The following is a 16,352-nucleotide window of genomic DNA, read 5'->3' as shown; positions in this document are numbered from 1 at the left end:
TTCAAGCCAGAACTGAACTCACGTCTTTTCAGAAACTGCTAAGCTAGAATGATGGAACTAGAACAGATTCCTAATCAAACCTCGGTTTTGTTCACTTGCCCACTCATTTCGTAGGTGATCCAGAGGCCACAGCTCACAACTTCACCCCTTCCCGTGGCTAGTCCAGGCTACACCGACCTTGTACCCATGAAGTCCTGCGAATAGGCAGGGTGGGAACTGACCCAGTGCTGACCAACATGTCAAAAAGCTTTCCTCATTCTTAGGAATTATGTGAAGGGATGGTCTGTTTGTGTCCTGGACCCTGGATGTCAAATGTCTGAATTTGAGACCCAGAACTTCTGACGCTGTCTCACGACTACAAGGGGAGCAGATGCAGTCACTGAAGGAGGTAGGACTGTCCCTGCCAGCATGGCCAGAGGCTGAATCACTGAGCCCAGAACCCCAGCGTGCCCTGAACTTTCTCGGAACAGATAGAATACATTGTCTCACTGTTTGTGCCTGTGAGAAAAGTCCTCTTTGCTCATAGTGGAGGAATCCTAGTTGATACAAATGAAATTTGAAAATTGGAGATTTCCTGGAACCAATATTTCATTTATTTCGGTTCATTTTCATGGTACATCTTTTAAATAAACCTTCTATTGAATTAAAAAAATTTTTTATTTAATTTGCGATGGAGTTTCACTCGTTGCCCAGGCTGGAGTGCAGTGCGATTTCACTGCAGCCTCTGCCTCCCAGGTTCAAGCGATTCTTCTGCCTCAGCCTCTTGAGTAGCTGGGATTACAGGCATGCACCACCATGCCCGGCTAATTTTGTATTTTTAGTAGAGACAGGGTTTCTCCATGTTGGTCAGGCTGGTCTCAAACTTACGACCTCAAGTAATCCACCTGCCTCGGCCTCCCAAAGTGCTGGGATTACAAGTCTGAGCCACCATGACCAGCCTGAATTGTTTTTAAGAAGATATGCTGTATTAAAAATTACTCCTAAACTATTAGTTTTCCTAGATGGAAATATACTTAAGTATCAAGTTTTCCTAAGATGAATCTCATGAGTATTTGCTTAATCGGCTATTCATCACGAGCCACATTTCTTCACAATTAATCTCAGGTCTCTTTTAGTGTTATTTAACGTGTCAGCTGAAAAAGGCAGTAAAAATGTGTCTTGGTGTTTATTCCGACAGACTGTAGGACTACATTATTTACGGTAATTGAGGCCTAATGGGCTATAGGTTTTGTTAAAATTTGTGAAATGATCATGTTTTCACCCAGGCAGAATTCCCTGGTTTTGAACTTGGGGACTTGGATTACTCTTAAACTGGAAACACATCCCACGTCTTTCCTTTTGCTCCCTGCGCCTCCTCTTCCTCTGTTGACACGCAGCATGGAGGATGAATTTATTTTACCTCCAGACATTCCCCCATCATGGCAACCCGGTCTGCAGTGAGTGTGGAGTGACCATCCCCGCAGGAGTATAGAGAGGGCCTCCTGCGTTTGGAACATTTTGTGACTGTCATAGATTTCAAATCTGTTGTCTCATGGTTAAACCGCATGCTCCCAATTTTGCTTAGAACTGTGGTCACAGCAGCATTAGGGGAGGAACACTCACCTAGTCTCCTATTTGAACTTGAGAGGGGCAGAGCAAGATGGAAGGACAGACGCCTACACCGCTCGTCCTCTGGGCAGGAGCATCCAGTTGTAACAACCATCCGCACACAGAAAAGTACCATCACAAGGACCTGATTGCGGTTGCTGTTGTTCACGACACCTGGTTTTAAGCTCGTACCATTAAAGGAGGTATTCAGGGAGGCAAGGCAGTCCTGAACTGCTGATGCCACCCCTCTCCCAGCCCCTGGCAGCAGAGAGAATCTTTGCACTTTGGGGAGGGAGAGTGCAGTGACTGAGGGACTTTACACTGAACCCAGAGCTGCCCTGTCATAGCTGAATATAAAGCCAGGCTGGGCTCCAGCAGCACTCATGCATGGAGGGGCATCTGGACCAGCCCTAGCCAGAGGGGAATCGCCCATCCCAGCGTTGAAACTTGAGTTTCTCAGCAAGCCTCACCACCGTGAGCTGAAGTGCATTGGGGTCCTAGGTAAACTTGAAAGACAGGCTAAGACACAACGACTGCAACGCCTAGGCAGCTCCTAGGCTACACTGAGCTTAGAGGCAGTCGACTAGGGTGGCATGCAACCTAGGAAGACACCAGCTGACATGGCTAGGAGAGTCTTTAAACCATCCCTCCCCCAACCCCAGGCACTACAGCCTGCAGCAACAGAAGGATTTTTTTCTATCTGATTAAGGAGAGAAGAGAGAAGAGTAAAGAAGACTTGGTCTTGCATCTTGACTACAGCTCAGCCACAGCAGGATATGGCATGGCAGGATCATGAGGCCCCCATTCCAGGCCCTAGCTCCTAGACAACATTTCTAGACACTCCCTGGGCCAAAAGGGAATCTGCTTTGAAGGGAGGAGCCCAGCTCTTGCAGGATTCATCATCTGCTGACTAAAGAGAGCCTGGGCTCTGAACAAGCACCAGTGGGTGATACCCAGGGAGTATGCAGTGGGCTTTGAGCTCTGAGATGTGCTGGCTTTAGGGGAGACCCAGCAGGTGAAAGACTGCTTCTGTTTGAGAAAAGCAGAGAAAACAGTAAAAGGGATTTTTTCTTACACCTTAGCTGCCAGCTTGCCCACAGGAGAGCAGCACAACAAGCAAGCACTTGGGGTCCCCAAGTCCAGGCCTAGGCTCTTGGACAACATTTCTGGACCTGCCCTGGGCCAGAGAGGAACCCACTGCCCTGAAGGGTGAGTCCCTGACCTGGAAGCCTTCATCATGAGCTGCCAGAAGAGCCCTTGGGCTTTAAATGAATATAGGTGGTGGCCTGGCAGAACCCCCATGGACCACAGGTGTTGGTGACCACAGAGAGAGGTTCCTCTGCCTGCGGAAGGGGGAAGGCACAGCAGGAAGGACTTCGTACTGTGGTGGAGTGCCAGCTTAGCCACAATAGGGTAGAACGTCAGGTTAACTGCTCAGAGTTTTTACTCCAATCTCTGGCTCCCAGACAGCATCTCTGAATATGCCTGGGGTCTGGGGAACTTGGGAAGAGCCTTGGTCAAGACCCAGTGCTGCACTCAGTTCAGGTCTGACCCAGAGCAGTCTCAGGGATGTTGGCCACAGAAGTTCTTGCATCACCCCTAGTTTCTGATGACTCAGCACAGAGATAGAGACACTATTGGTTTGGGAGAAAATAAGGGAAAAGAGCGAGTCTCTGCCTGGTAATTCAGAGAATTCTTCCAGCTCTTATGCCAAACAAACAAGGCTATACCTCTGCTAGTCTACAAACCATGGCAGTGTTATTGGGCTTGGGGCTCAACTCCCTTCAAATACCTGGAAAGCCTTCCCAAGAAGGACAGGCACAAACAAGCACAGACTGTGAAGACTACAATAAACACGTAACTCTTCAATGCCCAGACGTCACCTAACATCTGCAAGGCATCAGCAGCCTCCAAAACCCCTGGCCTCACCAAATGGACTAAATAAGGCACTAGGGACCCATTCTAGAGAAATGGTTACACGGCCTTTCAGACAGATAATTTATAATAACTATTTTGAAGAAATTCAAAGAAATTAAAGATAACTCAGAGAAGGAATTCAGAACTCTACCAGATTTATTTAACAGAGAGATTGAAATAGCTTAAAAGAATCAAGTAGAAATTCTAGAGTTAAAAAATGCAGTTGACATGCTGAAGAAAACAGCATTTTAATAGCAGAATTAATCAAGCAGAAGAAAGAATTAGAGAGCTTGAAGATAGACTATTTGAAAATACACAGTCAGATGAGACAAAAGAAAAAACCAGAGAACAATAAAACATGCCTTTAAGATCTAAAAAATGGCTCTAATAGGGCAAACCTAAGAGTTATTGTCTTAGAGAAGGTAATGAAGGAGATAGTGTAAGAAGTGTATTCCAAAGGATGATACCAGAGAACTTCCCCAACCCAGAGAAAGCTATCAACTTTCAAGTACAAGAAGGTTATGGAACATCAAACAGATTTAAGTCAAGAAAGACTATCTCAAGCCTTTTAACGATCAAACTCCCAAAGGTCAAGGAGAGAGAAAGGATTCTGAAAGCAGGAAGATAAAAGAAACAACATACAATGCAGTGCCAGTGCCTCCGGCAGCAGACTTTTCTGTGGAAGCTGTACACACCTGGGAAGAGTGGCACCGACTTTTCTGTGGAAGCTGTACACACCTGGGAAGAGTGGCACAGACTTTTCTGTGGAAGCTGTACACACCTGGGAAGAGTGGCACCGACTTTTCTGTGGAAGCTGTACACACCTGGGAAGAGTGGCACAGACTTTTCTGTGGAAGCTGTACACACCTGGGAAGAGTGGCACATTTAAAGTGCTCAAGGAACAACAGCAACAAAAAATTTTTGCCCTAGAAAAAAATATCTAGCAAAAACACTCTTCAAGCATAAAGGAAAAACAAAGACCTTCCCAGACAAACAAAAGCTGGGGGATTTCATCAACACCAGACCTGTCCTGCAAGAAGTGCTAAAGGGGGTTCTTCCGTCTGAAAAAAAAGGATGTTAATGAACAAGAAGAAATAATCTGAAGGTAGAAAATTCATTGGTAATATTAAGCACACAGAAAAACACATAATAATATAACCTTCTAACTGTGGTGTGTGAACTACTCAAGTAGGAAGAGGAAACGATGAACCAATCAAAAATAATAACTACGACAACTTTTCAAGACATAGATAGTACAGCAAAGCGTCAAGAGAAACAAAATCACAAAGCAAGTGTGTAAGGTTAAAGTGTGAAGTTTTTATGAGTTTTCTTTTTGTGTATGTGATTATTAGTGTTAAATGATCATCAGTTCAACATAGTGGGTCATAAGATAGTATTTACAAACCTCATGGTCGTCTTAAATAAGAAAACATACAAAGGACAAACAAAAAATAAAAAAGTGAGAGTTAATGCACATCACCAGAGAAAATGACCTTCACTAACAGGAAGACAGGAAGGAAAGAGAGAAGGAAGAGAAGGCCACAGAACAACCGGAAAGCAAGTAACAGAATGGCAGGAGTCAGTCTCTACTTATCATAATAACATTGAATGTAAATGAGCTAAACTCTCCAATTAAAAGACATAGAGTGGCTGAATAAATGATAAAAAAAAGAAGATCTAATGCTCTATTTCCAGCATAAGACACACTGCACTCACAAAAATATGCCCAGACTGAAAATAAAGGGATGGAAATATATATCCCATGCCAATGGAAACCAAAAAAGAGCATGCGTAGCCATACTTACATCAGAAAAAATAGGCTTGAAGACTATAAGAAGAGGCAAAGAAGGTTATTATGTAGTGGTAAGGGAGTTGATCCAACAATTGTAAATACATATGCACCCAATACTGGAGCACCCAGATAATATTGTTAGAGCTAAAGAGAGAGAGACCCCAGTACAATAAAAGCTGGAGGCTTCAACAACCCAATTTCAGCATTGGACAGATCTCCCAGACAGCAATCCACAAGGAAACGCTGGACTTAATCTGCACTAGAGACAAATGAACCAAATAGACATTTACAGGAAATTTCATTTGACAGCTGCAGAATGCACATTCTCCTCAGCACATGGATCATTGTCAAGGATAGACAATAGGATGGGTCACAAAATATATGGTTGAATTTGGTATGTTAGTGTTTTGTTGAGAATTTTTGCACCAATATTCATCAGTGATATTGGCTTGTAGTTTTCTTCTAACTTTCAAAAATTGGGAATAATATCAAGCACCTTCTTTGATCACAGTGGAAAGTGAGCAGAAATCAGCAAGAGGAACTTGGGAAACCATACAAACATGTGGAAATTAAATAATATGCCCCTGAATGATCAGTGTGTTAATGAAGACATTACAGAAATTGAAAAATTTCTTGAAACAAATGATAATAGAAACACAACATACCAAAACCTATGATATACAGCAAAAGCAGTACTAAGAGGGAAATCTACAGCTGTAAGTGCCTACATCTAAAAAGAAGAAAAACTTCAAACAATCTGATGATGCATCTTAAAGAACTAGAAAAGCAAACCAGATTCAAAATTACGAGAAGAAAAGAAATAATGAGGATCAGAACAGAAATAAATGAATTTGAAATGAAGAGAACAATACAAAAGACCAATGAAACAGCAAGTTGCTGTTTTAAAAAATAAGATAAACAAAAGTGACAAATTTTAGCTAGACTAAGAAAAAAAGAGAGAAGACCCAAATAAAATTAGAGATGAAAAAGTGGACATTACAACTGATACTGCAGAAATTCAAAAAATAATGAGTTGCTTCTATGAACAACTACTTGCCAATAAATTTGAAAATCTAGAAGAAATCTATAAAATTCTAGACACATAAAAACTACCAAGGTTGAACCATGAACAAATACAAAACCCGGAAAGACCAACAACAAGTAACAAGATCAATGGTATAATTAAGTCGCCCAGTAAAGAAAAGTCTGTGATCCAACGCTTCACTGCTAAATTCTATCAGACATTAAAAAGAAACACACACACACAGACACACACACACACACACACACAAACTAATACCAATCCTACTCAAATTGTTCCATAAAATAGAGGAGGAGGAACTACTTCTAGATACATTCTACAAAGCCGGTATTGCCCTGATACCCAAACCAGAAAAAAACACAAAAAGAAAATGAAAAAGAAAACTATACATCAATATCTCTGACAAATAGTGATGCAAAAATTCTCAACAAAACACTCGCGTACCAAATTTAGCCATACATTAAAAAGATCATTAATCATGATCAAGTGATTTATCCCAGGTATGCATAGATGGTTCAACATATGCAAGTCGATCAATGTGATACATTATATAAATAGAATGAAGGACAAAATCCATACGATCATTTCAATTGATACTAAAAATGCAGCTCAACATTTTTTTCATGATAAAAACCATCATAAAATTTGGGTATAAAAGGAAAATACTTAAACATAATATAAGGCATGTATGACAGACCCACAGCCAGTATCATACCGGGTAGGGAAAAACTGAAAGCCTTTTCTCTTCAACCTGGAACATGACGAGGATGTCCACTTTTACCACTGTTACTGAACATAGTCCTGGAAGTCCTAGCTAGAGTAATCAGACAAGAGAAAGAAAGAAATGGCATGCAAATTGGAAAGGAAGAAGCCCAATTACCCTTGGTTCAATATGAAAATATATTCCAAACTTCTATTTGGAGAAGTCTAGATACAATCAAAAAGCCATTGGAACTGGTTAGCAAATTCAGTACAGTTGCAGGAAACAAAATCAACACACAAAAATCAACAGCATTTCTACATGCCAACAATAAAAAATCTCAAAAAGAAATGCAAAAAAAAAATCCATTTACAACAGCCACAAATACAATTAAACATCCAGGAATTAACCAAAAAATGAAAGATTTTTACAATGAAAACTAGAAAACACGGATGAAAGAAATTGAAGCGGGCACCCAAAAATGGAAAGGTTTTCCATGTTCATGAATTGGAAGAATCAATGTCCATGCTACACAAAGCAATCTGCAGATTCAGTGCAATACCAATGATATTCTTCACAGAAATAGAAAACAATTCTAAAATGTATATGGAATCATACCAGACCCATAATAGCCACAGCTGTCCTGAGCAAAAACCAAAAAAAAAAAAAAAAAAAAAAAAACCACACAGGAGTAATCACATTTCCGGACTTAAAATTACACCGCAGAGCTATAGTAACCCAAACATAATGGCACTGGCATAAAAACAGACACAGAGACCAATGGAACAAAATAAAGAACCCAAAACAAACACACACACCTACGAGTGAACTAATTTTTGACAAAGATGCCAAGACTGTACACTGGGGAAAGGATAGCCTCTTCAATAAATGGTGCTGGGAAAACTGCGTATACATATGCAGAAGAAGGAAACTAGGTGCCTATCTCTTGCCATATACAAAAATGTAATCAAAGTGAATGAAAGACTTAAATCCAACACCTCAAACTATGACAATACTATGAGAAAACATTAGAGTCTCCAGAACATTGATCAGGGTAAAAGTTTCTTCCTACCCACAAGCACAGGCAAGCAGAGCAAGAGTGGATAAACAAGATCACGTCAAGGTGAAAAGCTTCTGCACAGCAAAGGAACCAAGCCAGAAAGTGGGGGGACAACCCACAGGATGAGATACAATATTTGGGAGGGCAGGTTCTGGTCACTTGATCTCCATTTCTTTTTCTCCTTTCAAAGAATAAAAGAGACCCTCTCCACTCCTCAGACCAGGGTTCCAGTTCCTACTACCAAAGATATTGTCAAATGGGGAGGCCGCACCCTTACTGTCAATTTTCATTTGAATATGCATCAATGATGTGAAATGACAATAATCCAATATGAGATAGGACATGAACAAAACAACCTGTCTACGTGGCTAAGAAGCAAAAATGACAATGGCCAGCCCTCAAGAGGGTGGCGCTTACCAGGCCCTCTGTTCTTAAAAGGTTCGTCTGCGCCAATTGGGGTAACAGTTCCCCTTCATTTGCCACAGTGAATGAGTCAGTTTCTTCTTGTCAATGGGTCTGTGCCACTCCCTCCCATAAGGATGGCTGAGGGATGGCCATGAGTCCCACGTGGAGTCAGCAGGTCAGAAAGGGAACTTTGGTGAAATTCTCCTAAGTCTTCAGGTGGTAAGTGGAGAAGCCAAACTCTGGAAGCCTCCTGGCTCAAGCCACCCTCCCACCACAGCCTACTTCTGTAGAGACTGCACCTCACTATGTTGCCCCAGCTGACCTCAAACTCCTGGCCTTAAGCAATCCTGCCTCAACCTCCCTAAGTGCTGGAATACTAGGCGTGAGCCACCAGGCCCAGCTCCAGGTGTTGAACTAATGAAGTGAAAGTTATTATTTAAAAATAGTTATTCATATATACAGTAAGAGAGAAAGTGACGTTTCGGGGACCCTGAGCCTAGGGGAAACGTCAGAGTCAATCAATCCCTGAGCTGAAAATTCACTAGACCAGATGTTTCTTGATGCTGATTTTTTAAATCAAAGTCATAAACATTGTTGAAGCTTACACTTTTAATATGTGTAAAACCTTTGGAAATGATCACAACTTGCAGTGTATGATTTGTGGTTGGCCTTGTTTCTTTGGGAGGCTAGGATGAAGAACGAGGTCTGGCGACATCTTTCAGATTGGCAGTGTCACCTTCACCCGCATTCCTCACATATGCCTCCTGCCCTCCCCTGGCTCTGCCATGTGCATGCGCACACTCACACGCTCACACAACGCTGACACAACTCCACACACACATTGATGAGGATTGCCAGGTAAAATCCAGGTGTGAGGTGCTCAGTCGAATAGACCTTCACTTAAACAATGAATACTTTTTGAGTCTAGACATGACCCCCGCAATTACTTATACGAAATTAAGTACTTAATGTCTAATTACTTATACTAAATTTAGTATGTCTAATTACTTATACTAAATTTAGTATACTAAATTTAGTATAAGTAATTAGACAGTAAGTATACTAAAAAAACTATTTGTTGTTTATTTGGAAATTCAGATTTAATGGAATGTCCTGGAAAGTCTACTCTTCCCATAATCATCCACATACCCAAACACGATCACATGACTCGCACATATACACACTTTCATTTGAATTGTATAGTGTTTATTTGCTTATTATAATATAAATGGGGGCCCCGACTGCAGAAATAAAAAGCAAATGTCATGGCAGTAGGTTGATATATACTTTTAATAAAATTACATGCCAGGCGCCGTGGCTCGCACCTGTAATCCCAGCACTTTGGGAGGTCGAGGCAGTCAGATCACAAGGTCGAGAGTTTAAGACCAGCCCAGCCAACACGGTGAAACCCCATCTCTACTAAAAATGCAAAAATTGGCTGGAAGTGGTGGTGTGTGCCTGTAGTCCCAGCTACTCCGGCGGCCAAGGCAGAAGAATCGCTTGAACCCGGGAGGCGGAGGTTGCAGTGAGCGAGATCCCACCCTTGCACTCCAGCCTGGGTGACAGAGGGAGACTCCATCTCAAAAAAAAGAAAATAGATCCTATTGTGTCCGGAATTCTAGTGTTCCAAATTCTAATGGCACAGCAATTTTCACAAAGGAGGCCAGCACACAGGCCAACGTCCGATAGCTCAGGGTGATGTGGTGCTCAGCCCCCTGCCTCCTCCCTTCCTGCGGGTTCGGGTCTCCCTGTAAATGCTTCCCCTTGGCTTCCTAAGTTCTGGGCATGTTTACTTTACAGAAAAGGGTCTCGGCCCATCTGGGATTTGTTTGGAAGGGGCAGCCTCTTTGCTTTCTTTATAAAAGTAACCCCCAGTCTTTCTGTAAGTGGGCCAACTGTTAGTTACTTCAGCGGTGGGCCTCGCCTTTTCCTGGGTGTGTTTCTGGAAGCAACATGGGGAGCCTGAGTGTTAACCATTTGCATGCACTGAGCCCCCGCGCACTGTCCCCTGCTTGGCCTCCTGTGAAATAAGCTCTGCGGTGCTGCCTGCTCCTTTCTCCTTTGTCCCCAAAGTCCGCAGGCTTCCTGAACAAGTAGGCAAGCTCAGCTTATCTTTCATGAGTGAGCGAGCGAGTGAATGAACCAGAGATTGGATTCCAGCTCCTTTTAATCTGTTTGTCGTTTATCATTTTCACCACGAGCCAGCAGTGCTCCTGTAGTCAGTGAGCATTTAATTCAAACTAAGTGGGTCCACCACAACCAGGACATTCAAAACATCTTAATGTTGTGTATAATTCCAAGAATAACTTAAGAAATATTCTGCTTATTCCTCTTGGTACTGCACATGTGTGGAATAGTAATAAACCAGGCCAAAGAGCAAAAGGACACCCCAGATATTCACATGCCGCAACTTCCTTCAGCAAAATGAAGGAAATTAAGAAAGGAGCCACAGCCTCTGCACGCTGGTGGTGGTTGGGGAAGCAGCAGCTCCGGGGTGTGCAGTGAAGGGGAAATGTGCTCCCGGGGCTGCTGAGTGGGCGCAGGCGGCGCTGCGGTTTCCCTGCAGCCTTTCACACCCACACTGGCTGGCGTGAGACGAAAATCCACTCTTTTTTTTTTTTTTGAGACGGAGTTTCGCTCTCGTTACCCAGGCTGGAGTGCAATGGCGCGATCTCGGCTCACCGCAACCTCCGCCTCCTGGGTTCAGGCAATTCTCCTGCCTCAGCCTCCCGAGTAGCTGGGATTACAGGCACACGCCACCATGCCCAGCTAATTTTTTGTATTTTTTTTTTTTTTAGTAGAGACGGGGTTTCACCATGTTGACCAGGATAGTCCCGATCTCTTGACCTCGTGATCCACCCGCCTCGGCCTCCCAAAATGCTGGGATTACAGGCTTGAGCCACCGCGCCCGACCAATCCACTCCTTTACTTAGAGCTCATGGTTTCCTCCCATGCCTAGAAACTGAGGCTCTGGGGATGTGGCTCAGGGAGAAGTGGCCGGCATCATGAGAAGCAGCAGTCATTCAGCATCAGGCTTTTTCTTTCTCTTGAGGAGGGTGCGGAACTTTCTGCACACTTGTTTCATTAGGCCACTGAAGAGCCTGGGGAGACGGAAGTGCCAAGAAATGTTTTTCACGTGCTGCACAATTGAAAACAGATCTGCCAGGGTAAAAAGGGGGATCAACGCAGGGCGCCTTCACTCCTCTGTGCACTGCGCCAGGCCTCCAGTGTGCCATCTTCGGCTCTTCACGTCAGAGCATGCGGCTTAGTTCAAACAAACACATCCGCACACATAATTGCTTTCTGAAATCCACATCTAAGTACACATTTGGCCCTTAGACACCCAGAGAGACCTCCTAACACGGGCCTGGTTTCTTCTACAAAAAGCCTATTGCCATGAGGTCAGAGACTTGGTTTCTGAGACGAGGAGCCAGCTGTTTTATCTGAGGAGGAAGGACGTGAGGGGAGCGGAGGACAAGCTGGCTTTGGTCTTTAAGTGAGGATGTGTTTGCACAAACATACAGACAAGCATCTATGCATCTATAGATAGGCTTGGGACATTGGAGTCATTTGTCATTTTGCAAAAATAAAAACAGGGAGCGACTCTTCAAAGAGGTTTCGCCTTAACTCCCTGCCCCTTGAGTGGAGGTGGCACGGAGTTTCTCACTTCCACAGAGCAGATGGCAGCTTTAGAAGGGCTGGCTGATCAAGCTTACCACCCTCCAGCATGAAGTCACGCTGATTATGTGCCTTTCACATGCTGTGAGGGTGCGACACTTCACCTCTGTGATCTTCCCCCAAACCCCCAGTCTAACTATCAGAAATATGTCAGACAAACCCAAAAGGGTGGACATTGCACACAATGCCTGACCAGGACTCCTCAAGACTGTGACGCTCATCAAAACCCAGGGAAGTCTAAAAAATGGTCACAGACCAACAAAGCCTCAGGAGGCCTGAGGGGCTTGGTGTGGTGGCGCATACCTGTAGTCCCAGATATTTTGGAGGCCAAGGTGGGAGGATTGCTTGAGGCCAGGATTTTGAGGCTTCAGTGAGCCATGATTGTGCCACTGCAGTCTAGCCTGGGCAACAGAGCAAGACCGTCTCAAACAAGACAAGAGGCACAAAGGCGAGATGTGATCTGGTATCATGGGTGGGATCCTGGATCAGGGAAAGGACGCGAGGGAGGGAAAAACTGTTGCAATCTGAATAACACGCAGATTTAGTTGGAAGTGAAGTGCTGATATTGGTTGCTAGTTGTGACAACAGTGTACCCGGTACTGGAGCTGGGAAGAGGGGCATCCGGGAACTGTCTGTGCTGTCTTTGCAACTCTTCTGTAAATCTAATGCTATTCTAAAACAAAAACGGTACTTACATTATAAAAAGAAGAAGAAGGGGTGGTCCTGAGCAGGAGGTGTACAGTGCCTATGCCTGCAAGGAATTAAAGGTCCTGAGTGCTTTCCAGCTTACAATAGAAAGAGGGTTTTGAAGGGAGCTGATTATTAAAAAGTGAAATTCTTCAAGCAAAAATCACTTGTCTTATGCTAAAAAAAAAATGTGAACAGAAACACTCAATACTGAACGAACCTGAAATTCAGCCTCTCTGTTAGAATTTGTTACATTGGCTTAGAGACCAGTAAGCTGAGGCCTGTGTGTGTGTGTGTGTGTGTGTGTGTGTGTGTGTGTGACAGAGTTTCGCTTTTGTTACCCAGGCTGGAGTGCAATGGCGCGATCCAGGTTCACTGCGACCTCCGCCTCCTGGGTTCAGGCACTTCTCCTGCCTCAGTCTCCCGAGTAGCTGAGATTACAGGCATGCACCACCGTGCCCAGCTAATTTTTTGTATTTTTAGTAGAGATGGGGTTTCACCATTTTGACCAGGATGGTCTTGATCTCTTGACCTCGTGATCCACCTGCCTCAGCCTCCCAAAGTGCTGGGATTACAGGTGTGAGCCACCGTTCCCGGCCCCGCTGAGGCCATTTTTGGTACTGGGTGGAAGGGACTGTGCGACTGTGCAGAGTAAATTCTATCTGACCCTCTGATGAAACATGGCGATCAACCCCGACCTTTGTCTTTACTTCCGTCCCAAACTGCCGTGATGATGGTAAAGAAAGAAACAAGAATAATAAGGACAAAGAACGTAACGAAGAAGCCACTCCTAGAATAATGTTGAGTGCTTTGCCTGTGTCCTCACCCAAGTCTCGTCCTGAACTGTAGTTCCAATAATCCCCAGGTGTCATGGGAGGGACCTGGTGGGAGGTAATGAATCCTGGGGGCAGTTACCCCCATGCTATTCTTGCAACACTGAGTGAGTTCTCACACGAGATCTGATGGCTTTATAAGCGTCAGGCATTCCCCTGCTGGCACTCATTCTCTCTCCTGCTGCCCTGTGAAGAGGTGTCATTTGCCATAATTGCAAGTTTCCTGAGGCCTCCCCCGCCAAGTAGAACTGTGAGCCAATGAAACCTCTTTTTTTTTTTTTTTTAAATAAATTACCCAGCCTCAGGTGTTTCTTCATAGCAGTGTGAGAATGGACTAACAGAGAAACAGCTAATATCGACTGCATGTCTACCAGTCTAAATTCTCTCCCTACCAGAATTTATGGTTGAACTGGTGGCCACACGCACAGGCAGAAAGGCAGAAAAAAGCATAAACTAGGTGGCTATGGAGGAGAGTAGCAGCAAGAAGTCAGCCAGTGCGTCCTGCAGAAACCCAAAATAGCCTCTGTGCCCACGGGCAGGGCTGAAGGACAGGCTGAGAGGGAATGCAGTGGGTGCCTCTGATCCCAGGTCTCTTTCTCCCCAAAGACGGGAGTGTATTCTCTGAAGACATTGACCAGGCTATTTTGGGATTCTGGACACACATAGGAGGGTGCAGACCAGCCTGGGGGCTGACTACAGGGGGAGACTTTGAAAGTTTTCATCATGAACAGTGGGGCCATTTCCTAAACCTCTTTAAATGAGGCCATGAGGAAGAGCTCTGAAATCCAACATGACCATTGTCCTTACGAGAGGAGGAAATTTGGACACAGAGACACCAGATGTGCACAGAAGAACCGTCGTGTGAAGACATAGGGAGAAGGCAGCCATCTGTGAGCCGAGGAGGGAGGCCTCTGAAGACACCCACCCTGCTGGCACCTGGATCTCAGACTTCTAGCTCCCAGAACTGTGTGAAAGTAAGTTTCTGTCACTTAAGCTGCACAGTCTGAGGGACTTTGCTCTGGCAGCCCCAGCAGACCAATACAGGTACACTCTGGTGTGCGCCAGCGAAGAGGTCAGCCACGCTGCCATGAAGTCCACTAGCTGACAGGCAAGCACATGACTTTCTGTTATGATCAGGGCTTGGCAAGAAATACAGATGGCAGGCTCACAAGGGGAGAGAAAAGAGTTTAATGAGGAGGCTATTTGTATAGGAAAGGTGTGGTGAGAGAACCCGCAAGGCCCCTTGAAGCCCCTGTGGTGAGCAGCAGAGCAGAGCTGTGATTGTTTCCCAGAACCCAAGAAAGGCTGTGGCTATCAGAGAGGGACAACCACAGGGACCGTCACCTTCAGAAGAGGAATGCAACCACTGCCAAATGGCAGCTCAGCAGGGAGGGTTCCGGGACACGAATCCTGCAGACTTTCTGTCTTCTCCATGTCTGACTTCCTGCCAAAGAGGTGCCCCTCATTGGCTGAATCCATCCACCAGAGTCCAGAGTGTGAGGGAGCTCTGGTGATGCTGCCACGCAGATCAGCCTCCAGGGCAGAGCAAAGCAAAGAGGATGGAATCTGGAAGGACAGGTACAACATACACAGCTCACTCTCCAGCCAGCTCTGCTGTTCCTCCCTGTCCACTGTGAACAGGTGGCTAAGGATGACCAGGTAGGTAGAATCCTTCAACATGAAAGATAGACCAAGAGCAGGTAACCACACAAATGCCAAACAAGCAAACACAAAGGAACCGAAGGAGGCAGAAAACGCAGTAAAGAGAGTGTTTTAAAAAGGAACCCAGAGAAAACAAGGTAGCAAACCGGAAAAGAGGTGGCCCGAGGCAAGTTATTCCGTTTTAAACACGTGATACTGTGCAAAACAGAAAAAATCAGATCAGGTGAAGGAAGTCTCAGAAGTGGCAAATGTGATACTCAAAAACTTAGTTTGAGCTGTCGTAACAAAATATCAGAAACTGGGTGGCTTATAAACCACAGACATGTATTTCCCACGGTTCTGGAGCTTGGGAAATCCAAGATCAAGGCATCAGCAGATTCGGCGCCTGGTGAGGACCCTCTGTCTGGTTCACAGGCAGTGTCTTCTTGCTGTGCCCTCCATGTTGAAAAGGAAGAGGCGTCTCCCTTGGGTTTTTAATTAAGGACCCTAATCTCATTCACGAAGTCTCTTCCTCTGCGATGTAATTACCTCCCAAAGACTTTGCCTTTAATATTATAATCTTAAAAGAGAGGATTTCAACATAGGAATTTGTGGGGTCGCATGTACGGGATGACCCTGTCAATACTGTAGAGAAAGATTAGAAGATTAGAGGACTCTTTTTGGAAGCAAACTAAACAAGAAAGAAGCATAAACACAGGAAAAGAAGCCTAGAGTCATCTTCGGGAACAGAAGATGCAACAACTGGCTCTTCAGAGATCCAGGAAGGCTGAAAAGCAGAAAGGAAAAGAACCTGTAAAATAAGCAGTGGACCAATTCTCTACCCCTGAGGCATGTGTCTCCAGATTCATGGAGCCTTAAAAGTACCCCAGCAAAAGACAGGAGAAACATACATAGCAAGGATACCTTCATGAGGTTTCGGGATTCTAGACAGAAAAAAATGTCCTGAAGGTTGAGAGTGACACAGAGAGAGTAGGAGGGAGAGAAGATCC

This window comes from Callithrix jacchus, chromosome 5 (assembly GCF_049354715.1).
Source record: "Callithrix jacchus isolate 240 chromosome 5, calJac240_pri, whole genome shotgun sequence".
Lineage (NCBI taxonomy): Eukaryota > Metazoa > Chordata > Mammalia > Primates > Cebidae > Callithrix > Callithrix jacchus.
Note: the sequence above shows the minus strand (reverse complement) of the source record.